Below are 25,058 nucleotides of genomic sequence, written 5' to 3'. Positions count from 1 at the left end.
TGCCCAGCTCCCAAAATGTTTTATTTGTACAGACACTTTAGTTACTTTATTCATTCAATTATCCCTTCATTCCTTCATCCAGTAAACACAGGGCACCTACTACATGCCAAAATTGCACTGTTTTGCATCATAGCTATTTCTAGACTTCTCTCTCTTTTAGACTGAACCTTTGACAGTAGGGAGGGAGCCTCTTTCATCTATGCACATCCCCTGGAAACTCTAAGCCCAGCAAACCACAGGTAATCCAAAAATAAAATGATTGAAATGAATAGAGAAATTATCATAAGTTTCCTTAAATAGTAAACTGCCGTAAGTGCATGCAAAATCAATTTCAATGATAGATTTAAAGTATGATTCAATATTTTTCCAGGAGCATATTAACTATGTCAAGGGAGGTGCATTTATATACTTTACATGGCTCTGATTCTTCCTTTCCAGCACCTGCCATGGCCCCCTACCCCTACCTCCACAACACATGAATGCACAGCACTATATGGCTTTTATAGAAGCAGCACTTCTTGGCCCATTCTAATGGAAGAAGGAATTGATGAAGCCAGAAAAACCACCTACAGTCAGGGGTGTGTTCTGAGACATTCTATTCCACCCCCACAAGCAGCCCTCCCACACCACACCTGCCAACTTGTACCTACTTGACTCCCACCCAGAAGTCACAGACCAGAAAAGCTGGCCCAGTAGAAGTACCCAGGCTCAAGCCCAGAGCAGGCTGAGTGTGGGAGACCTTCCCTGGAAGGAGTCCTGAAAGTCCAAGGTAAGGTTTGCAAGGGTGAGTCATTTTCTGCAGCTGCTCATCAGCCACCTCCAGTAGCTTCATCACGATTTGTCAAGGTAAACACATGAACCCAAAAGCCCTCACCTGTGGGGGAGGTAGGAGGCTGCAGCCAGCTACAGGGGATAGAACTAGACCCAGTTCTATCTCCCAACACCGGCCAATCTCCAGTCCCAACATAGGTCTGGACTCTGGAATGCCCTGATGCCTGTCTTTCCAGTCTCTGCCACCAGTCCATGCCAGACCTTGTGTTCTTCTCACCTCAGTGCCCCTTATCAAGGTCTCTGCACAGATCAGGGTTAATGACGGCAGGCTTCTGGACCCTTCCCCTACTCAACTCAGTTCCTTGACTTCAATGGATTATCCAAAAAAATTGAGAACAGGAGCAGCCAAAGACGTAAAAGGTAAATGCAAATCCGAGAGGAGGGATGGGGCAGACACACACCAGGTTTTAGGATCTGAACTCAGCTTGGGAAGGAGAGAAAGATTTCCATATTGGTATGTACCCCATCTCCCTGGCAAAAGCCAATAACCGCCCCACACATGCCCTTGCTCTTCAGGAGCCTCCTCCACTCTTCGCTTCTCTTCTGGCCAGAGCGGGAAGGAGAGGCGAAGAAGCGCGGGAGGATGGTCCGGGAGACAGACCCCAATCCCTGGGCTCCGGGTGGAGGAGGAACGACTGCTCTGAGATAAGGACTCCTGGCCATGTCCTTAGTGTCCCCAGCAGTACATCTCCGGTTGTCCTACTGTTGTAATCCCGCTCTGCCCAGCCCTCTCCTCTCCAGCGTGCTCCCTTGCCCTCCACCGGATGGGAGAGGAGTTTTGGGACCACCAAATGTGGGACCCGGTTGGGCGCCCCCACTCATCGCCTAGCTGGGGCTGGGATTCCCTCACCCGATTTGTCACTGAACTTTCCCGGGCACACAAGGTCTCTGGGTGCCAGGCTCCCCCCGACCCCGCACGCCCAACCGGAGACCCAAGTCCCGGCAGCAGCGGGACGGTGGCTTCACCTGCTCGCGGCTCGGCGGAGGCTCCCGCTACTCTTCTTGCGTTCAGACCCAGGCGCCGCCCGGCGGTCCCCGCGCAGAGCAGCGGCGGCTGCTACCACCAGCGCGGACGCCGCGAGGGTCCGGAGCTGCAGCGCCGCGGTTTGCAGCAAGCCGCGGGAGGCCAATCCCCAGCACCTTCGGCCGGGTCTGCGGCGCGGCGGGTACCTGCAGCTGCAGTCCTGCCGCGTCCCCTGCCCAGGGCCAGCACGCACTGGAGCTGGGAGTCGGCTCCTCGCGGCGCTGGGGATCCACCGAGCCTCCAGGATGGGCGGGGATTCCCTCCCTCTGGTTGATTCGAGGGGCGGGAACTCCCTTCCTGGAGTGACAGAGACAGGGGGCGGGGATTCCCCTGCAGGAATGACAAGGTGGGCGGGGATTCCCCCCACCCTACCCAACAAGCCCCTCGCGGGCAGGTAATCTCTCCGGATGAACCAGCAGTCCTGGTGCTGAGGGTTCAGAAACCTGGGGATCCTGGGAGGAAAGGATCCGGGGAGAGGGCAGCTCATAATTCCATACAGGCGGGGCTTGGGGCGCCATCTATATGGAAGTGTGAGCCAGGAATCTGGAAGTTGCTTTTGCAAGGCACTTCACATAGCACCGAGAAAAATGTCAATTGCCTTATCACAGAATGAGGTGGAGAGGCCAAAGGAGACGGGAAGAGATATTCACCCACCTCAAGTTACCTTTGCCTTCTAGTGTCTTAGGATACCAAAGTTAATTTCGCACTGGTATGAGAATTTCAGGAGAAGGGACCTCTTGGCACCTCAGAGCTGCTTAATCCCCCATTTAAGCCCCTGAGGGAAATCTCAGGGCCCCGGGTGGAGGTTTTGGACCTTGTAAGCACTAGACAGGAACTCCTGCTGAGTGTTCTGTAGGAGCTAATGCCAGTCGCCCTTGGCCTTGTTCCAGGTCACTCGAGGAACAGGAGCTCCAAGCTTTTCGAATTCTTGGTTTCCATGAATTTTCAGGAAGGCCTTCAAATATTTTTCGTTCTTTTTTTGTCATCCTTGTCATCCTGCCTACCACAGGGAGAGGATGATAAGAACATAATAGGGAGACTGCACAGCTCTGCAAATTAAGCTCTCTTAAGAGGAAAAAGCTGGTCTTTTTCAAGTGCTAGGAGATAAGAGTAAAAACATATGAAAAATTACAAAACCTGGGATAATGAATAGTTGAATAATGCTTTTGACATTTTCTGCAGAGCAATAATTGGAAATCTTTGCTTTGAGGGGGATGGGGATGGGGTGGGACACTGTTGGGTAGCGTCTTTGCCCAACAAGGCAGTAGGCTCTGGTCTCTTGGAAGAGCAGATAGACATAAATCACCTGCATTGACTCCACAGAGCTGTCTCACAGCCTCAGGAGGCCAGAATGGTACCAAGGCATTTGGAGATGGTATTTCCAGCAGGGTTTTGGGTGGGGAAGCACTTGGATTCGGCTCTCCTTCAGCTTTTTTCCCTGGCCCCCTGCACTACTGGCAATTGACCCCAGGGGTGCTCTACCACTAAGCCATAACCTTAGCCCTCTTTATTTTGAGACAGGTCTTGCTAATTTGCCAAACTGACCTTGAACTTGCAATCCTCTTGCTTCAGCCTCACAGGTAGCTGGGATTACAGGCCAGCCCACAGTGCCCAGCTTCTTCTTCAGCTTTTATAATTACCAGGCTACTGAGATCAATGTCTGCACAAATCCAAGCATCTTGTATTAGGAGTTGTGCAATCTCAGGCACCCAGAGCTTCTCTCCCTATCTGCAAATGCAGAGGTCTCACCATGACTGCTGAAAAGATCAGCAGTAACACAGCAATTCTGAACGGCACTTAGGAGATGCTTACTAAAATGATAACTATTGTCTAGAAAGGTGTTATTGGGATACCACACACAAAAAATCTTTCCACAGTTGCTCAGGACTGGTGCTTTCTGCTGGTTTCACAGACCTAGACTGATTTTCCATCCCTCTCTCCCAATCACAAGAACCATGAAGGGGCAACCCATGTCTTCTCAACACAGTCTTAACAACTTTCTTTAGCACCCACTGAAAGTTTGCTGAATAAATGAATATGCAAATGGTTTATCACTGAAACCATACTCCCTGTTATTTCTTACCTACCCCATTCCAATCCTTTCACTCCAGGCATGTACTTTTTTCTTTTTTGTCTTGGTATGGGATTGAACCTGTTCCACGACACTGGGATCACAGGCATGCACCACAGAGTTTAACTTCCAGCCCTCTACTTCTAACCTGTAATTTATGTTTCCTCAGCCAGAATGACATTTTTCACTATCCTGTATCTGCTGAAATCCCAGAGTTCAATGTTATTTCTTCTGAGAGGGCTTCTCTGATCACCAGCACCAAAATCAGGTGTTTTTTCTGATTAGATCATGTTTGTGTTTCTAAAGCCTAGTGTCCATTCCAGAAACTACTCACTAAATACTTGCTGAATTAAAATAAATTGCTAAGTACATATGGATATGTGTTATATATTATCTATTATCTACAAAAATAATAGATGCAGATGTACTATTTTATCTATCACCTTCAGACATTGTCCTGTTGACCTGCTTAAAATACTTCTGGTTTCAATCACTTTTTCTCTGATATTTTCCTTTTATTTTTTTGGTAAGTTCTTACTTGCTAATAATAGCTCAACTCACAAGGGGTCAATCAAATGCATGGAAAATTTGTTTTGCCCTTGCAGTCTTGTCAATTTGGAAAGCTGACAACTGAAGGCATTTATTTTCCAGTGTTTGAAGATCAAAAGGTAAATCCTTTCTGTCCCCTTGTTAAATATTTAGTCACAGATTAGTATTTCTGTCCAAGTTGCCATTTTAATTTATTGCTTGTAATGTACATGATATGGAAGAGGAGGTTGTATATAGAAAAGTTAAGTCTTAAGAATGACAAAAAAATGAAAATAATGAACAAAATACTCTATTATCCTGGTCTACAATATATTGATGACAGGTAAAAGAATGTAGTGTCCTTTAGGTGAGTTACATAGAGTCTCATGGACTGCAATTGCATTCGGTTTACCTTGAACTTTCTCCCTTTATGAAGAATAATCTCCCCACCAGGCTGCTGAAACTACAACTGTAAGTTTCATTAACTTTTTAAAAAGACCCCTTTCTACCTGCCCTTCTCAGGGGCTCTTCCTAGTATGTTTTTAGGGAGGAGGAGAAGGAACCTGAGTCAACTGGCTCGATTCCCTTTCTCCTCCCAACCTCTGTGGGTTCATTTTATCTCCAAAACAGATTCTAGCTTCCTGTTTACCTAGGTAATTGGCCTTCTTTCTTTCTTCGGCAAATTCCTGACCATTAAATCTTCCATTCGTGACTTCATGTTGCAATGAGCCATCCCCTGGTCAAGGAAGGGCTTAAAAAAAATAAGTAGCAATGATAGTCAAACATGAATTCAGTGGATTCCAGTCTGGACTCTACTTAAGGATTCTCAGGAGATGGGAAAATTCAGACAACCCAGCCCTCCATCCCTGACACCACCATGATCTGGGTCTTTGGGATGGGGTCTCAATGCTGCATTGTTAACCTGAACCCCGGTGACTGCAATTTGGTTGGCCCATAAAGCACATTTGGAGAAGCTCAGAAATAGAGTGACTTAGAGAATGAGAAGACTAAGTTCACCTTATAATATATAATCATAGCGGTGATAGATTTTATTGTAAATCCTGATGAAAATTTTGTAATATCTATTTCTTAGGCAGAATCTTTTGTTAACCAGTACACAAAATGTACCCATGTTTGATGTGTGTTCTTTTTTTAAAAAATTTTTTACCATATTTTTATCGGTATATTATAGTTGTACATAATGGGATTTGTTGTTACATATGAATTTGTTGCATACACTCATTTGCCATATAAATATGCCATAAAATCTTTTAAAATATACATTTAAGGGAAAGGTTAAAGTACTTTTCATTCTATGTATATTAAAAATGATGAATTTTGCTGTATTGACAAGCATGACATTGGAACTTAGACAATTGTGCTTTGCCATTTTCAGTGTTTTATAATATTACTGCACATGCAAAATTTGTGATTTTTCTCCTGGACTTCCTTTACAGAATATGCTACTGTATTTATTTAAGCAACTAAGCCAGTTTATTATTTATCGCTTTGACTCCCAACCTTCTATTTTTACTAAGGGAGCATTGATTGCCAGGGTAACTTTTTCATACATTTTTTGGCAGAAAAAATAATTTATACACTAGCAAAAACAGATCAGACAGTACTTATCACTTTTACTATATATATATATATATATATATATATATATATATATATATATGATTTTATCGTTCTGTAAAATCATATAAGAATGAAGTGTGAGTCCAAGTGAACTGTCATGAACTATAGTGACATTTGGCTCAGCTCTGAGCTTACTTGCTCCACAAGTTTAGGGCACCAGCAAAACAAAGCTACTAAAAATTAGAATGAAAGAGAAAAAGGGAGAGGTTCAGTTTTATTAGCATAACCAGTACTTTGCAATCAGCATATCAAAAAAAGAAGTTATCGTAAGTTACAGGACATGTAGGTTTTATCTTATAGTTCGATGTTGTCTTTATGTTTGGAGAAGAGAAAGGACTTGGAAGTGTGTTCTCGGGGCTCATGGCTTCAATCACTTTGGCATAGTTGTGCTCCCCAGAAGTTGAGAACCTCAGGTCCTTCCCTATTCCCTGGTCCCACATTGTTGCAAGTCAGTCAAATCATCCTGTATACAAATTTGTAAACTGTTCGGTTATTTGTACATATCCCATCCTCATTCCTACTTCTTGTCTCACCTACTGATCATTCTGCTCTGAAACACTTATTATGAGAAAGCATCCTTTTAATTCCATCATGTGCTATTTACTCCTTCATCAGATACTTCTACCTCCAGATAACCTCATTGTATAACCTCCAAAAGAGTAATTACAAATATATTGTTTGTCTTTCTGTTCATTTTTCTTTTTTTGTTTTTTATTTTTACTTCCTATTCTTTTGCCAATCTTAGCACCTGTTTTTACTGCTACATCTACTATGAACATAGAAATTAAAGTCAGCTCAACCATACCCAGTCCAAAAGAGCAACAGAGATCAATAGCTATGCTTTGCAGTGTGTGTGTGTAAGTGTGGGAAAGTTTCTCCAAAATGGGGATAATGTTACTCACCTTTAAAGGTTTCATTAGGATGTTAAGTTCCAATGAGAGCATAGGTATGAAAGTACTTAGAAAAAAAATTTAAAGTACCCTTTAAATGAGAGATGTAAGAACAGCTATCATTTTTTGAATGGTAAATTTAGTTTGTCACAAAGTATACCTGAATAAATAACATTTCATCTTAAAGTACATCAGGAATCACCAAAAGCACTTGATAACACCATTGATAAATGGCCATTCACAACTTCTTTGCATGATGTCTGAAATAGTAGGACAAACATAGAAAATGCATTTTACCTTTTTTCTGTGTTCTAGAGAACCAGTCAATGAAGTCCAGAGAACATAGGACCTTGAAAAAGTCAGATTTGGTCAAAACAAAGTCATTGTCTATTTGTTTATTTGGTTTTAGCAAATGCTGACAGCTACTTCCCTCTCTCTGTCTGTCAGGGTAGAATCCCTATTAGTTGCTGCTTGAAATAAATCCAGACGATCATGTTTTTGGTTGGCCTTTATTTAATTCAGGAGTCCATCTCATTTCTGTTTCATAGAATGCCACACACACACACATACACACACAATGTTTGATGTCCATTTCCTCTGTTTGTTAAATTTTTCATGAATTCTGGAAGAAATAAATCATCTTTTCCCCTTATTATGTACTTACCGATAAAGCAAATAACTGCTTTAAGTAAATAATTTGCTAGTGTAATCTGGATAATCAGACCACCTGGAAATAAAGAGGAAAGAAACAAAAGAATGAAAGTCAAACACAACATAACAATCACGGGATTATACAGCCTGAAGGAGACACCTTAGGAATCAACTTGCCTAGTGCAGTTCTGTGACTTACCTAGGAAGCACTCTTGTTGGGGACACAGCATATACTTCAGAAAGGCAGTGAAGATAGTCCAGTGACCTCTCTTTTGCCCATCAAATTGGCAATGCTAATTCTACTACTGCATAATATATAACACCTGATTTCACAATCAAGACACTGAGTCTCAGGGCTGTGGAATCTGAAGATGGAGACTGACATCAAGGACTGAGGTCATTCATGTTCCCTGTCATTGAAGGGTGCACACATATCTGTTTCATGCCCTAGGAGAGGAAATATTCTCCAATGAAGGCAGCAGACTTATAAATTAATTCCTTATGATAAATTCCAAATGCTCCTCAAAGAATGTTGTTTTTCTTATTAAAGTCTTTTGAAATGCCCGCTATCAGTCAGAATGTCATGGAACTTATCAATATTGTATCTCCAGCATGAATCTGCAAAAAAGTGCTTTTAGAGATCAAAAGAATTCACAGAATATGTGATAATGCAGAATGTCATGTAGCAAAGTTTTCCAAACTTTCTTTATTGTAGACGCTTAAATATTTTTTTTTTCTCACAAGGGCTCGTAAGCTATTCCCTAACCAATCCCCTCATCCCTGAATTGTTAACTGGCAAACCTTTATCCAAAATCAGAGTGAATGGTCCCATCCATACCACTGCATATTACAGTTCTCCTCTGGGTCAGAACTAGGGTGAGGCAACAGAGGTGCTAGGGCACAATGGTTAAGGAGGCACCTACTCATAGGAGCAGACACAGCCCTGTGAATGGATACACAACATCAGGAGTGAGTGCCTCCTTAAAATTTCTGCCATCGATGACTCTCTTACCTCTCCCCTGTACAGGTCCCATTTCTCTGAAGGAACACAGAAATGCAGAAGACACCCTGGAAGGTTTGGGTGCTAATCAGCAGGGGGATGCACAGCACAAGTATGCTTCTAACCCCAGTGATTTGGGCGGCAGGAGGTTCACAAGTTTGAGACCAGGCTCAGCAACCTTAGCAAGACCTGACCTCAAAATAAAAAAAATTAAAACGGACCCAGGATGGAGTTCAGTGGCAAAGTGCCCGTGGGTTCAATCTTCAATACAAAAAAACAAAACAACAAAAAAAATAAGTGTTGAAAACCAGTCTAGGCTTTGCCAACAACTACTGGGGTGACCATGGGCAAGCTGGGTTCAGACATCAAACTCCATGATGCAATGCTTTGGCGCCCCACCCTGTCCTGCCCTGCCCTGCCTGCCCTGCCTGTCTCCTCCATGCTTTCCTCTGTTCCTTCATAGATGACCACACACTGTGAGCACAACTGTCAACACTTCACAGATGATTACCAGAGGCTGGGCTAGCACATCCATGTTTTCTATTTTCTACACGTCAGTTGAATTCAGGGAGGTGTGAGAGCTCAGAAGCCTGACAGACATGGAGATTTGAATGATAGCTCTTTCTTCACTTTTTCGCCAGTCCATGTTCACGTAAGTCTTTGGTTAACCACCATTTACCACGAGCTCATCCCCGTAATACCCTGTCTCGACTCTGATGCAGTTTCCTCTCCATATTGCTTCCTGACCACGGTGCCAAGGAGCACACCGCTCCATAACTAACAGGTATCCCCATTTCCTCAGCTGCTTCTCTGAACATTCCTCCCCATCTCCAGACTTTCATGCTCCACTGAAGATACAGCTTCCCCTGCAGCTCTCTTCAGTGAGCTGAAGACTCAATCTGTCAGCTAAAGCACTGATGGAAAATAGTAGAAATCTGGGTGGATGGTGAATTCCTGGTTGCCCATATCAAGTGGCTTATGACAGTGCCAGTACCTATTTCTCTGGTTGACCCACTCTTCCATTTATGCAATAGGTATTTCCACCATATTCAAATTTCTGACAGCTATGACTTGGCTTTTTAATTTTCAGATAAAAGTTTTGAAATAGGAGCTCCTTGAACTTCCTACCTTCAGGTTGATAGGTCTTTCCTGAATCAGACCCCACCTTTTCCTTCCTTCCTGGAGGGGGCTTCTCTCCACTTAGATATCCCTAGTAGCCTCAAACTACTGAAGTACAAACTGAATTCATGATTTCTTTCTCAAAATTTCTCTGTCTTTAGCTGTCCTAGTAAATAGAACCCGAATACTCCTTACTCTGAAACTCCAGTGTCTCTCACCTCTCAAACCTAAAAATATATCCTATCGGTTCTTTCTAAAGTGATGGTAGGGTTGACCGCTCTGGTCCAAGTTCTCGTCTTTTGTCTATACCAGAGGGTGGCAAACAAGTTTTCTTGGAACATAGATATGCTCATTCATTTATGGATTGTCTATAGCTGCTTTTATTGCAAAGGTAGAGTTGAGTAGTTGTGACAGAAAATATATGCCCCACATGACTGAAAATATTTACTACCTCTCTTTTGCAGGTCAGTTTTGTCCATCCAACCCTTGATCTACACTAGTGCAAGAATCTTCCAAGTGCTCTCTGTACCAGAACTTCATGCTCTGTTCTCAGATGCATTCTCCATAACAGTATAGCTGGTCATCTTTTAAAAATGCTTTATCACCATGTTTGGAACCCTTCAAAGCATAAATTTCATGCTTGGGATAACATGCATTGTCCTTAGTCCAGCCTCCTTGACCCCATATGATTGGCCCTTGTCTGTCACTCCACCCTCCACCTGTGCTCCTGTCCCTTTCTCACAAGCAGTGCTGTCTGCCTTTCACTATTCCAGTGCACCATGCTCCTGCATTCCATAGAATCTGGGATTTTTGATTCCTTTGCAGGGGAGCTTCTTTTCCCCACTCAACTTGTCCTTCATTCAGTTTCTACTTGTTGGTCAAGACTCTGCTTAAACCTCACTTCCTTCTCTTTCCCCAGATTTGGTTAGGTTCCCTGTTCCATGATGTCATTTGAACTTTTATTTTAAAATTCTTATCTCTACTGCTCTTAATTCTACATGAAATTATGTTTAATATTTGCTTTTTTAGATAGAGTGCAAGCTTCCTGAGAGAAAATTTTCATTTATCTGGTTTAGAGAAGTAATCTTCAGGACCTGACGTGGTATCTGGCACATGATAGCTACTCAGAAAATATTTGTTGAATAAATGGGTGATTAGCAATAATATCATAGGGCTTGGTGAGGATAATGGGAGGCAATATACACACACCATTTAGTTCATTGCCTGGTACTAGCAAGAGTTAGATAACATTTAAATTTTATTATTGTGCTCTTTAATTAATTCTGGACTTATTGATTTGGCAAAAAAAAAAAAAGAGGGCATCTCAAAAGCAATTTATTCTCATCATAGGTATGCAACATGGGTTGCTTTTGCATTGATTTCTTCTGTGTGGTGGTCGCTAACAAGCACATCTGGTGTTTCATAATATGAGACCTTTAAAAAGCCAATGTACCCAGAAGCCTAGAATCATATAACCATGTGGTTCCTCTGCTGGATTGTTCTATTTCCACCTTCTTCTATTCTGCTTAGGCCTCAGAGGTTGACCTGTTGTGCTCCTTTGCCTTCTGCCTCCCGGGTGGGTGTGACCAATGGTCACCACTGGCTGCAGACTGGAGGCAGGAGAGCAGAGGAAAGCATTAATCCCTGGGCTCCTCCTCTGTGCTGCAGGTTGACAATAACTGCTATTCTCCCTGGGCTTTCTTGGGGGCCTTTTCTAATCTGCTCTTCTCCTGGAGCCCACTGTCTGTAGGTGTTCCTTCCTTTTGCTTATTCTGGCCTGGTGTGGTTACAGCTCCCTGTTCTTTCTAGCTTGGCATGCTTCACCATCCCTTTGGGTTTCCCTTATCTTATCTACGTCTTTGTCAATTAAACTCTCCTCGATTACTCCTACTTGAGTGTGCTGTTGTTCTCTGATTGGACCCTGACTCATACAATTCCATTGCCTAAATAAATATCATGAAACTATTTCAAGTGGTTCTCACATGCTTCTGTAGATCTCTCTCCTACCTCGAAGCAAGTCTGCAAGCTTGGTGGATGTCACATGAGCTTAGGTGCTATTATTCCCATTTCTCAGGTGGACAACGCCATCTGGAAGCAATCAAAGTCAGTGATGTAGCCTTATTTCCAGAACTCAGCAGCTGCAGAGTCGGAGGTGCACCTTGGCTCAACTTCACCCACTGAACTGAGAGCTATGATCTCAGTCACTCCCCTCCCAGAGGACCACTCCCCAGAAGCAGGACAGCTGGGATTCAGATAAATCATTCTTGGTGATAAAGCCTTTTGCAGTGAGTCTAATCCAGGTGAACTCTGAAGCTTGTGAATGTTCAGATGGCTTTGTGCCCCAATTTAGAGCAGGTCCGGGAAGCATTCCCAGATGACTCCTGGATGCCGTTCCCTCCTCTGGCTGCATTCCTGGGGGAGGTGAGGAAACACACATAGGTTTCCTAGCTGCAAATGCAAGCAAAGAGCACATTGTCATATCTTTAGCAAATGATAACATGCAGAACACAGGCAGCCAAAGGACTAGAGAGAGACAAATCCATCCAGCTGAACTAACTCACTCTTTAAAGCCAAGGGACAGCCAGCCTGGAAGGTCCTCTGTCCTCTTAATGAATCAATTGTCCTTCTTAAAAATGACTGCCCAAGGTTCTAAGTAGATCACTCATAACCTATCATTTTATTTCATGTCTCGATTTTCCCCTTGAGAAATGGTGCTCTGATCATTGGTTCAAAAAAGGGATCAATCACCTGTTAAAGTGAGAAAAAAATCTCCAAAAGCTTCAATTGAAATACTTCAAATGCAAAATTAATGTTGATTTATCTTCTCTTTTGGGCAGAACACAGCTCCCATAGAGAGGCATGATGAGTTGAGGTTAAGAATGTGGACTCTGGGGCTGGGGAAATAGCTCAGTTGGTAGAGTGCCTACCTCACAAGGTCCTGGGTTCAATCCCCAGCGCCGCAAAAAAAAAAAAAAAAAAAAAAAAAAGAATGTGGACTCTGGGGCTGGGTTTGTAGCTCAATGATAGAGCACTTGCCTAGCACATAAAAATAAATAAATCAAATAAAGGTATTGTGTCCATCTACAACTAAAAAATATTAAAAAAACAAACAAAAAAATGTGGAATCTGAAACTGAACTACCTGTGTTTGATTCCCAGGTTCTGTTGCTACCTAGCTGTGTGATCTTGGGGCAGTAATTTAGCCTCTCTGTGCCTCTGTTTCCTTATCTATGAAATGGGATGATAGTATCTACCACATAGGATTGATATGGAGATTAAATGAGTTATTACAAGAATGGGCACATTGAATAGTGTGTCCTATGTGACAGACTATACCAAAGATTAAGTAAAATTGTTATTTTAACAATCATCCTTGTATGGTTAGATAGACACATCTGGAATGTTGATAATTCCATATTTTTTTATCATCTTTTGCCTATAGCCAAAATAATTTCTAGGGTGAAATAACAGATCCTAGGAAGCTTTGCTAGCATTGCCAATTATTATATGAAGGGAATTCGGCTTTTGTCTTGGCTGTCATCAGGAAGAGCACATACCTGGGATGCTAACAGTGGGGAAAGTACATTCCAATACACGGACTTAGATAAGAACTCAGCCGGCACGCTAATCAGTTGTGCCCAAAGAAGGGCGGGGAGCTCCAGGTGGCCCAACCTGCAGGGCTGACATGGAATGAAGAGATGCCTCCCTCCCAGACACCCATATTGCTAACCGAAGGCCCACTCTGGTTCCCCGTTGCACACAGTTCTCTGACGCAGGCATCTGTTCCACAGCCTGCGTTATTTGTGTTTCTCCCTGTCCTCACTTGTCTTCTTCAATTTCCCATTGGAAATCAATGACCCACCCAGCTTTCCACAAGCAAGTTTTGGTTTTCTCTGCTGGCCCTCAACCAAAACGCAAGCCTCCAGGTCTGAGGAGCATGTTGCTCAGCGTCTCCAGACGTCCCTCCCCCACTTAAGGAAGTCCTGATATTCTTACTAGAAACACTTCAGTTCCCCTGAGGACAGTCAAGAGGTCATAAGAGAGACTGTCCTTTTATACCTCCATAATAATGGCCAATTTTCATTAAGTACTTAATGTTAGGCACTATGCTAAACATTTTATGTAACATTTTCATTAATTTTCACAATAATCCTATGAGATAGACTTAAGAATTCATTATTAAGTCCTTACGGCAGTGCTCTGCTACAGAATTGTAACGAGAGCCACAAATGGTAGCTACTGCTATGGTGTGGATATGCTTTGAATGTACCCCGGAAGGGAAACTTGGTCACTGATGTGGTGGTATCAAGAGGTGGTGGAATTTTTCAGAGGTGGGACTTAGTAATTAGATCACTGGGGGCTTTGCCCTCAGAAGGGATTAATGCTAGTCTTGTACATTAGTTAGTTCCTGCAAGAGCGAATTGTTTAAAAAGAGCAAGATTAGTTGGGCATGGTGCTGCCCTCCTATAATCCCAGAAACTCAGGAGGCAGAGGCAGGAGGATTACAAGGTCAAGGCCAGCTTCAGCAACATAGACTCTCAGCAGTTTGGCAAGACACTGTCTCAAAATAAAAAGTTAAAAGGACTAGGGAGGTAGTTCAGTGGTAAAGTATCCCTGGGTTTGATCCCCAGTGTTAAAAAAAAAAAAAAAAAAAGAATTATGAGAGATTCTTGGAAAAATTAATAATGTTCTCAAATATGTTTACCAAAAAAATTCTATTATGTCATGGTATCACATAACAATTTTTTTTGAACCAGGGAATAAACCTAGGTGCACTCAATCATTGTTACATTCCCCAGTCCTTTATTCATTTGCTTTTTAAAATTTGGAGACAACGTCTTACTAAGTTGTTGGACTTGAACTTGTGATCCTCCCATCTCAGTCTCCATAGTGGCTGGGATTAGAGGCATGTGCCAACTGTGCCCAGCTATTGTATAATTTTAGTTTAAAAATTATACCAGAAAATCCACATGATATTTATTTTTGTTCATTCTAAGAATGAGCACACGGTTGCAATTATATATAACCAATGTTCTACTGGATGAGATAAAATTTTATTTTCATAATCTGTAGCTTCACTTTTCATTAAAAATAACCTTACTTTTGGAATAGAATAAAGCACCTATGAATAAGCCCACGTATCTACAGCCATCTGATTATTGACAAAGGGACCAAAAACATATGTTGGAGAAAAGATAGCCTTTTCAACCACTGGTGCTGAGAAACCTGGACATCCACCTGTAGATTAAAACTAGATCCTGATCTCTTGCCCTGTGCAAAAGTCAACTCAAAATGAATCAAAGACCTTAATAATGTAAGACCTGAAACTTTGAAACAACTAGAGGAAAACACATTAAGATACAGATATAGTCAATGATTTCCTGAATAGGATTCCAAAAACTCAAGAATAATAGGAAGGATTGACAAATGGGATTACATCAAATTAAAAAGCTTCCGCCCAGCAAAGGAAAGAATCAATGGAGTGAAGAGACAGCCTACAGAATGGGAGAACATATTTGCCATCTATTCATCTAATAGAGAATCAATATGTGGAGAACTAGGAAAAATTAACAATTAAAGAACAAATAATCTAACCAATAAACGGGAAAATGAACTGAACAGATACTTCTCAAAGGAAATACAAATGGCCAATAAATATGTGGAAAAATGGTCAACATCTTTGACCATCAGGGAAATGCCGACCAAAGCTATATTGAAATTCTGTCTTATTCCAATTAGAATGGTCATTATCAAGAAAACAAAAAATAATAAATGCTGGCAAGGATGCAGAGAAAAAGGAACCTTTTTATATACTGTTGGTGGGAATGTAACTTAGTACAACCACCATGGAAAACAGTATGAGTATAGTTCCTCAATAAACTATAAATAGAACTACCACTCCTGGGTAGATAACTGAGGGAAATAAAATCAGCATACAAAAGAGACACCTGCAAACCCAGGTTTACTGTGGCGCTATTCACAACAGGAAGCTGTGGAATCAGCCTAGGTAACCATGAACAGATGAATGGATAAGGAAAATGTAGTATAGGTACACAATGGAATTTCATTCAGCTGTAAAGAACACAATCATGTCATTTGCAGGAAAATGGATGAAACTGGAGATCATCATGTTAAGCAAAATAAACCAGACTCAGAAAGACAACTATTAAATGTTTTCTTTCTTATGTGGAATCTAGTGTGTGTGGGGGAGACAACATTAAAGTAGAAGAGGGACCATTATGAAAAGAGAAGGTGGGAGAGTAAGAAAAGGTAATAGGGAGGGTGGATGCAATAAAAGTCTATTGCCTGCCTGTATGAAATTGTCATAATGAAACCCATTATTTTATACAATTAATATGGGCTAATAATTATAATAAAGAACTTCTCTACTTGAAATTTAATTTTTGTTTTGGTACCGGGGATTGAACCCATGGTGCTTAACAACTGAGCCACATTCAGCCCTTTTTTCTTTTTTTATTTTGAGACAGAGTCTCACTAAGTTGCTTAGGGTCTCAATAAGTTGCTAAAACTGGTCTCGAACTTGAAATCCTCTTTCTTCAACCTCCCAAATCATTGGGATTATAGTTATGCACCATCACACCTGGCCCTACTTGAAATTTTAATCCATTTCAAATGGCTAGACTATAATTGATCTGTTCCAACCTCAGTTATGGAAGAACCAGGACTAAGTAATCTGACCCTCCAGCCCAGGTTCTGGACCACTGCACTGTGCTGGTGACCCAAGTGGGTCTTTGTTCTATTACCTGATCAAATTTCTTCTAGTCATCCAAAACGAGTTTCATGCCCTTCGTGAGGACAAGGCACCCTGAATGCCTTCTTTTCTTCCACACTCTATGAGTTTGTTGAGGACAACTATAAATAAGTGAAAGACAAGGAAAAGAATGGAAGTGAGTATGCCCATGAACCTCATCAGTCATGTCTATATGGCATCTGTGAAATATCCACCCTTTAGCTCTCCAAGACCCAGCTGACCTTCACATAACATTCATTAAGTTAACTCACTGACTCCTACCTCAGAAACCAAACCTAAGACAACACAATCCCTCAAAAATACTTCAAGTGGGGCTGGGGTTGTGGCTCAGTGGTAGAGCATTTGCCTTACATGTGCAAGGCACGGGTTCCATCTTCAGCACCACATAAAAATAAATAAATAAAATAAAGGTACTGTGTTCATCTACAACTAAAAATATATTTTTATTAAAAAATGCTTCAAGTGTTCAAAATGGTGATCTGTGACATTTAAAGGTAAGACTTGAAGAGTCTAGGAAAACAGAAGAAAGGAACTATACATCAACAGGAGCTTCTCACATAGGAAACTATCAGTAGCAAATGACACACAGAGACTAAGGAGATTGCAAGGGCAAGAGAAGCCACGGTAAGAGAACATTCTCTAACATTCAGGAACAAGCATTGCTTTAGAGAGTGATCCTCACTCAGCTGAAACTTAGATGATATCAATGGGACAATTATTAAAATGTAATATGATAAGTTATCAGTCCAACCCTGGCCCTTATCACACCTGAGGTGGGAGGTTCCTTTGGAGAGAATGGGGATGAATTTTCTGTGCTCACAATCCAGCAGTTGAAAGCTGGATGGTATGAGTCCATTCAGATTTGTCTTTGTTCCCAAATGATCCTCAAACAATTGGAAAACGGCCAATCTTCCAGTAACTGTTGTGTGGACAATTGGAGAAATGGTGTTGGGGCCAAGCCAATGTCGGGGACCTGGGCAGTAGGGAGTGGCTCCCTGTATCAGTGTATTATAAAGTTTAAAACCTGTGGTTCAATCTGTTCATTTTCTAAAGGTGGCAAGAAAAATTTGGTCCCATCCTTTTGTACCCATGAGGATTAAAATCCTGGTGGGATTAATTTCATAAATTTTAGTAATTTGAGTTTTTTTTTTCTCCTCTTCATTAGTGTGGCTAAAGGTTTATCTATTTTGTTTACTTTTTCAAAGAATCAGCTTTTTGTTTTGTCAATTTTTCAAATTATTTCTTTTGTTGAAATTTTATTGATTTTGGCTCTGATTTTAATTATTTCCTGTTTTCTACTACTTTTGGTGTTGTTCTCTTCTTTTTCTAGGACTTTGAGATGTTATGTTAGGTTATTTAGTTGTTGAGCTTTTATTCTTTTTTTGAATGCGCTCCATGCAATGAATTTTCCTCTTAGTACTGCTTTCATAGTGTCCCAGAGATTTTAATATGTTGTATCACCATTCTCATTTACCTCTAAGAATTTTTTTTTATCTCCTCCCTGATGTCTTCTGTTATCCATGCTTCATTCAATAGCATATTATTTAGTCTCCAGGTGTTGGAGTAGTTTCTGTTTATTTTATCATTGATTTCTAATTTCATTCCATTATGATCTGATAGAATACAAGGTAGCATCTCTATTTGTTTGTATTTACTAAGGGCTGCTTTGTGGCATAACATATGGTCTATTTTAGAGAAGGATTCATGAGCTGCTGAGAAGAAAGTATATTTGCTTGTTGATGGATGGAATATTTTATATATGTCTGTTAAGTCTAAGTTATTGATTGTGTCATTGAGTTCTATGGTTTCTTTGTTCAGTTTTTGTTTGGAAGATCTATCCAGTGGTGAGAGCAGTGTGTTAAAGTCACCCAGAATTATTGTGTCGTGGTCTATTTGATTCCTGGAATTGAGAAGGATTTGTTTGACATACGTGGATCACTGTTGTGTGGGGCATAAATTCCATCCCCTTCTTCCACAGCTGACTGCAGCAACATTTCCTGACCAACTCACTATGTGTCAATCTCCAAGTCTGCCTCTTGGAGGACTAAGTTCAGGATGCACTTCCTTCTCCACTTTACCTTCCTGCATAGCCTGTGTGAAGCCCTCTTTTTCCCAATCACTCCAATCAGGCTTTCTGTTTCCTATCTATATTGACTTTTCAGCCTCCCTGACACAGGGTCTGTGATTACTTTGATCTCCAGTTCCCAGGGAAAAGTTTCCCTTCCCTCTGTGCACCTCTCTCTACCAAAGGGAAGAAAGGTTCAGTCTGCTATCACCACACCTATCCACGCCCAGCCCCACCTGCAGCTTCTCAGGGGCCAGCCTGAGAGGAACAGTGTCTGGGAAGGATAAGGCCAGTGTGAGCCTCTATCTTTCCAGAACTAGCTTACACTAGAAATCGGGATATCCTGATTTTGTCATTCCTGGGCTGAAGTCACGGGTAGCTTCCATTGTCTGGCTTTGGCTAAGATGCTTTGCTACCCACCTAGCAGAAGTGTTAGGTGAGCACAGCCAAGTCCCTCTGTACTGAACTGCGTATGAAGAAAGATAGGGGCTTCAGAGTAGAAGGGAGAGCAACTATGCTGCCATGTGGAAACAGAAGAGAGCAAACAGTGGCCAGAGAGAGGTAAGGCTAGAGTCAGCTCAGCGTGTGAAACTCTGGGAGGAGAAGCAACAGCGTGGGTAGGAGGGAAACTACGTAAAAAGAGCTAGGTTGTCTCTGCACAGAGGGGGCAGGTGAGGGGAGCCACGAGGCAGAGAAGTGGGAAAGAAAGTTCTGTAGGCAGATGGTCCAGAGGGAGATGGTCCAGAGATAAAGGGTAGGCCAGGTTAGGTGGTTCACTAAACCAAAGCTACAAACCCTGGACATGAAACGGAGTTCCTTTTTTTTTTTTTTTGTAAACCCAGAGCCCCTGAGGAATTCTGCTAGATGTGGGCTACTCCTCAGGGGCTCCCTAAAAACAAATTGCCACACAGACCTTCCAGGCTCCAAACAAGGTGCCTGTTGCCAGCTATTCATGGCCCCTGATTGGCTGAAGTATCACAAGGGGTTCTGCCTGATGCTCTGTTCTCACTGCTGGAAAGGGAGAGGGTATTCCACACTCCTCACTGGGGTTGGGAGCCCCTGAGTGTTTTTCTCCTGTGATACACAAAGGTAAGTGCAACTTTCTGGCCAGCCCATGTCTGTGAACAGCTTGCTATCCCAAGAAATCTTCCCACGACTCTCCACCAAGGCCAAGGTATAAAACACAAATAGTTGCAAATACTTCCCGGTTTTTCCAGGAAAAAAAACTCTGGTAGAAAAGTAAAAAAGAACAGCTGCTGGGCTAAAGTTGCATGGAAGCCACCTCTGGCCTGCCCACATCACTAGGCAGGGGTTGCTGGCAGAACAAAGAACTGGGTTTTGTTGCAGTATTCTTGTGGCCTGGTGCCTTATAGTGTTCAATTGACATTGATTTTCAGGGGATCTTCCCACAGTGGATCATACATGCACCAGGGACCTTGGGCAAGGCTTTTGCTTTTTCTATTAATTAAAAATCAAACTCCCTGAAGGAAATCTACTGACCTAGAAATTAGGATGAGCATAGTGAGAAATGAAAAAGAAAAAAGCACAATTTCTCCTTCCTCCTCTACCTGACCATTTTCTAACAGTCCTTCAAAACGCTTTTCATGGGATTCAGAGAAGCATTCCACAGGGGATTAAAAAAAAAAAAGGCAAAGAGTGACCTATGGTGAAATACTCAAGTCGATCATTGTATGCCACCAGTATGCTAAGAATTGTTGCAGTTTAAAGATACAAATGGTTATGCCTCCATAGCTAAAAAATTTATAGAAGTTATCTATGCTACATAAAAGGTGGGTGTGGGGGGTCCCCTCTTGCAGTTAGAGAAAAACTGTCAAAGCACTCCTTGCAAGTTAGAAATTAGCCTGTTTCAGTTTTTCTTCCAGAGCAATTTTTTGTTTACACGGGGTAAAGCTGGGTGATTGGTGTGGGCCTATTTTATGAAGATGGCTTAGCAGGTAGTAGTCCAGCAACAAGGTAGCAATGCAGAGCAGCAAGTTACAAGGGAAGTCTGAGGTGAGGTGGGATGGAGAATCCTCCTACTGCAGTGCACTCTCCCTGATGAGACGTGCCTTGATGAGTCCAGTGAGTGGAGTGGGTGATACAGACAGCACCCCAGCTTCCAGGTGGGCTCTTCCGTGAGGGTGAGGCTAACTCCCAGGCCCAACCATGCAGGCAGTCTGCTGTAAATCAAGTAACTACCTGGCGGGGCCTCCCTCTCTCATCTCACCTTTACGGTCAGACCCTTGGGACTGACAAAACAAATTTTCGAATGAGAGAAAATTCACACCGTGGATGCCCTTCGTTTCCCACATGACTGGTAGTACTTGCGCAACAATCAGACCAGTCAGAATTACTCTCACTGGGCCAATGAGAAAAACTATTCTCCTTCCTGCAAGTCTAAGAATTTTTCCAGTCTCTTGAGCTGGCAGAAGGCAGGTCTAGCCGTAGTGGTAACAGCTGAGGACTACAATCCTGGTGGCCCAGAAGCTGGGCCAGCTGTCTCCTTTCTGTCCTGGCAGCATTTTAGGGTTTTTGTTCAAATGTCTACAGGGTGCCTTCTATGTGCCACGTGCTTTGCTAGGAACTTGGGTGCATGCCAAGAGGGCCCTAAATTCTGATTCTGCAAGAGGATGGGTAGTAGTCCCAAAAGCACAAGTGGGACACTTCTGTTCCCCAGGATAGCTCACATTGGCTGCCAGGGTAGCCACAGATTGAGTACAGAACCAGCCACGTTACCTGATGGGCCCTGACGTTGGACTTCTCTGTCCACGAAGCCAGACTCATTACTGTGAATGGTGTAGAACTACTGAGAGGCGGGGGCCTGGGTCTGACCTCGGTTCTGCCCTGAATGTGTGACCATGAGTAAAATCCCTTCACTCCCATGAATCATAAAGGTTTGTCATCTAAAATAGGGAAAAGAATACCTGGGTCCCATAGTGAGACAGTATGTAGAGCAGTGTTGTTGAAAGCTGTGAGTGCTGTACCGCTATACATGGTTTTGCACAGATCTAAATCCATCAAGTGAATAGAGCCTGTCATTTAATATGTGTCTGGTTCAGGGACAAGCACTTTTCATAGCATTTTCCACAAAGGCAAATACCAAGGGCAGACAGGTCAGAGAGCCTTCATTACCAGAGTTTTAAATATTTTTCCTCACCCCTCACTTGATGGGGTCCATGCTTGTTTTCCCAGAAAGATGAGTTCAGACACTCATGGTACATTTCACCTGACCTAGCAGAGGCTGAACTTATAGAGAAAATGAGGGCAGCTTCTTAGGTTTTTCTCATCAGCCCCAAACAGTTCTGCCCCAGCACAAAGCTATAAAATCACATGCTTTCAGCTCTTCCAGGGGTTTATTTTGTTATAATTTGGCACTTTTATTTAGGTGCACCTTAATATTATCACCATATGTGATCTGTTTTCCATCTCTAAGGAGAGGAGGTACAGCTTGAAAGAAAGGTGTTTGCATTTTCTAACATTATCTGACCATGGTCTTATAAGACCTGGCATAAGAATACCTTGAAATACTCCAGATGATTTTTCTTTTTCTTTTTTTCTTTTTTTGGTAGCAGGATTGAAGCCAGGAGCGCTTAACCACTGAACTGCATCCCCAGCCCTTTTTATATTTTATTTAGAGACAGGGTCTCACCAAGTTGCTTAGGGCCTCTCTAAGTTGCCAAGGCTGGCTTTGAACTCTCGATCCTCCTGTCTTAACCTCCTGAGCTGCTGGGATTACAGGTGTGTACCACTTTGCCAGGCTCCAGATTATTTCTTAACAATCAGGTCATAACTTATATATTCAAATAAATCTTTTTTTCCCCAGAAACATCTGAAGGAAAACATTTAAAAGTTGTTTTTAGAATAGTCATCCAAGAAGACTATTTTAAAGTTTGTCAACTTGAAAGCACAAATTTGTGTGTGTCTGTTAAAATCAGTTGCCTTATTTTATCCTTCCACTTTATGTACATCCCGATCTATTCTCAATACAGCAGGATTAGCATTTAAAATATTCCACAAGTGACCCAAGTAGTACACCCGCAAATCAAAACTCACCTTGCTTAAGTGAAGTGCCAGGGTATGCTCGTTGGATACTGGCAGTAAAATGGATGAAAGGATTCACACGCCTTGAGTAGTCTGGGATATTAAAAGATGAGTACTACACCAGAAGGACAAGTTCTACCTTGGAGAACTCTTCATCTTAGACAACATGATAAAGCCAATGAACTGTAGCAGGAAAAACACACAGGGAATAAACGGTTCTTGCGAGAGTTCTTGCTTTCCACATGAGAACGAACAACCAGAGGGTCTGGGACATTTTCAGATATTAAAGATTTATTTAAGCTTATTACCCTACCCATATGGTATTTTGCAATTACTACCAATATCTCTGCTTTTTAGCAGTATTGATACAAAGATCACTGTTTGCTTGTGACCAGGTCTATCTGTCATAAATGTCCCTAAGCAATTTAACTAAAATGCAGGGTTTTGCTTCTATTTCTCTTCCTCCTTTTTTTGTTTTTCTTTAGGTGGGGGTGTGTGTATTGGGTATTGAGCCCAGGGGGATTTTACCACTGAGCTACATCCCAGCCCATTATTTAATTTAGTTGAGTAACACATTTTTTGAGACAGGGTCTTACTAAGTTGCAGAGGCTGGCCTTGAGCTTATGATCCTCCTGCCTCAGTCTCCCCAGAAGCTGGAATTTCAGGCATGCACCATTGCCCTGGGCTTCTATTTTCTCCATTTCTTTAACCAATCTTGCTGCATTTTGGGCTCTTCCACATCATTTCTCACAATTCACCAACCAGCTCTGCACTTGTCATTGTGAGAGACAAGCCCTGAACTTGTCCTGACATTGAGCCCATGTCCTTCTTTGCTGCATCCTCTTCCCCACTGCCCAGGATGGCCCTCTCTCACCGCACGAAATCATCAACTCACTCTCAGGTGTTTTATCCTAGGCAGTTCTGGGTTGTGAGAATCTACTTTCCATTCACTAGTTCTTTTCTGGCTTCATTTCAGATTCTTTCTTCAACTTGTTTTAGTCTTGGGGTAGGAGGTTCAGGGGCCATTTCTACACGGGATGATGACCGAGGTTAAAACACAGTAGTGCTGCCTTGGATTTAACCACCCGCCCATACTCTTTATCCTTGTTCTTTATCTTTGTTGTAAAGTCAACACAGAGAACTTACTCTGCATAATCTCCACCTGTCTGTACTGATGTCCTCCCTTGATCTGTGCCTCCTTGTATTGTGATTATTTATTCACACACAGGATTCCCCTTTGAGAATATGGGTTCTTCAAGAGCAAAGTCTACTCTATTGAGAGTCTAGGGTCCAGAGTCTATTGATCTCTTGCTCCCATCAGAATCTGGTGTGTCAAATAAGTTGTAGATATAGATAGATGCGTGTGTGTGTGTGTGTGTGTGTGTGTGTGTGTGTGTGTGTGTATGTGTATAAGAGAGACTTAAGCTGGGGGCTGTGTTCACAGCCTATAATCCCAGTGACTTGGAGGCTGAGGCAAGAGGATCATAAGTTCGAGGCCAGCCTGGGCAATTTAGCGAACCCCTAAGCAACTAACCAGACCCCGTCTGAAAATAAACAAAATAAAAAGGGCTAGGGATGTGGCTCAGTGGTAAAGTACCCTAGATTCAATCCCCAGTTCACAGAGAGGGAGGGAGAGAGGGAGAGGGAGGGAGAGACTCAAGTCACTGTATACAATTATTCAGTGTAACACATTCATTGATGATAGTGAACCAATAGACCTGGCCAACATTTCTTTAAAGGAGATAGCTCATACTATCAGATAAGATCAGATAACCACACTTTCCAATATAAAAGGAGACTATCAGCAAGATTCCCAGAATTAAGTCCCTTAGTAATGACTCCTTAACCCTATCAAAGACAAATAAAATTAAAGACTCAAGTATTTACTACATTCTAGAAGTAGCCTCAGTCTTTATTATTATCCTAAGAGTCACATGGAGACTATAAAATACCCCATCAGATTTATAATACAGACAAAAAATATGTTAACTTGTTGGGCCGTTTTAAAATTTAATCCATATGTCCCTGAAGAATTCATTAAGTGTTCATGACTGGAGAAGAGACTTCCAGGCACCAATCTTTTCACTCCTGCACTGTCCCCTACATTCTCACCCCATATCCTACAACTATTTATCACTCAGTATGGTCTTACCTTCATCAGAATCTCCAAAAATGTGTTTATAAAATATTTCTTAACATTATTTAACAATGTTTTCTCCAAAATATTTTTTCTGGTACCTGAAATTCTGCTTTTTTAAATCTAGTATATTCTGCTTCCCCAGAGTCGGGCTTTTTATACAAATTTAAGTTTACACTTAACCTCCAGGTCCAAAGCCCTTAACAACAGGGTTCTTCCTGTCTTTTTCTCTTTTCCGATTGTTTAATCCCACTGAGTGCAGTTTGGATGAGAGTAGGCTGTACTATTG

The 25,058-nt window shown here is 42.1% G+C and overlaps 1 protein-coding gene and 1 long non-coding RNA gene across 4 annotated transcripts in view; one reads left to right on the top strand and one right to left on the bottom strand.

Annotated features, from left to right (window-relative positions):
* Pdzd2 (PDZ domain containing 2) overlaps positions 1-2,088 on the bottom strand; it is a 362,396-nt gene extending 360,308 nt beyond the window's left edge. For all 3 annotated transcript variants that reach the window (XM_047555256.1, XM_047555263.1, XM_047555261.1), the window contains exon 1: positions 1,798-2,088. The gene's annotated coding sequence lies outside the window, so the exon portion shown is untranslated. The remainder of the gene's footprint in view (positions 1-1,797) is intronic.
* LOC124986682 (uncharacterized) lies at positions 943-10,956 on the top strand. Its single transcript, XR_007109059.1, has 3 exons — positions 943-1,191; positions 9,100-9,288; positions 10,220-10,956. It is a non-coding gene; the product is annotated as an uncharacterized LOC124986682 (long non-coding RNA).
* Positions 10,957-25,058: the final 14,102 nt, after the last annotated feature.

Source organism: Sciurus carolinensis, chromosome 6 (genome assembly GCF_902686445.1).
Source record: "Sciurus carolinensis chromosome 6, mSciCar1.2, whole genome shotgun sequence".
NCBI lineage: Eukaryota > Metazoa > Chordata > Mammalia > Rodentia > Sciuridae > Sciurus > Sciurus carolinensis.
Note: the sequence above shows the minus strand (reverse complement) of the source record. Positions and strands in the feature narration are given on the sequence as shown.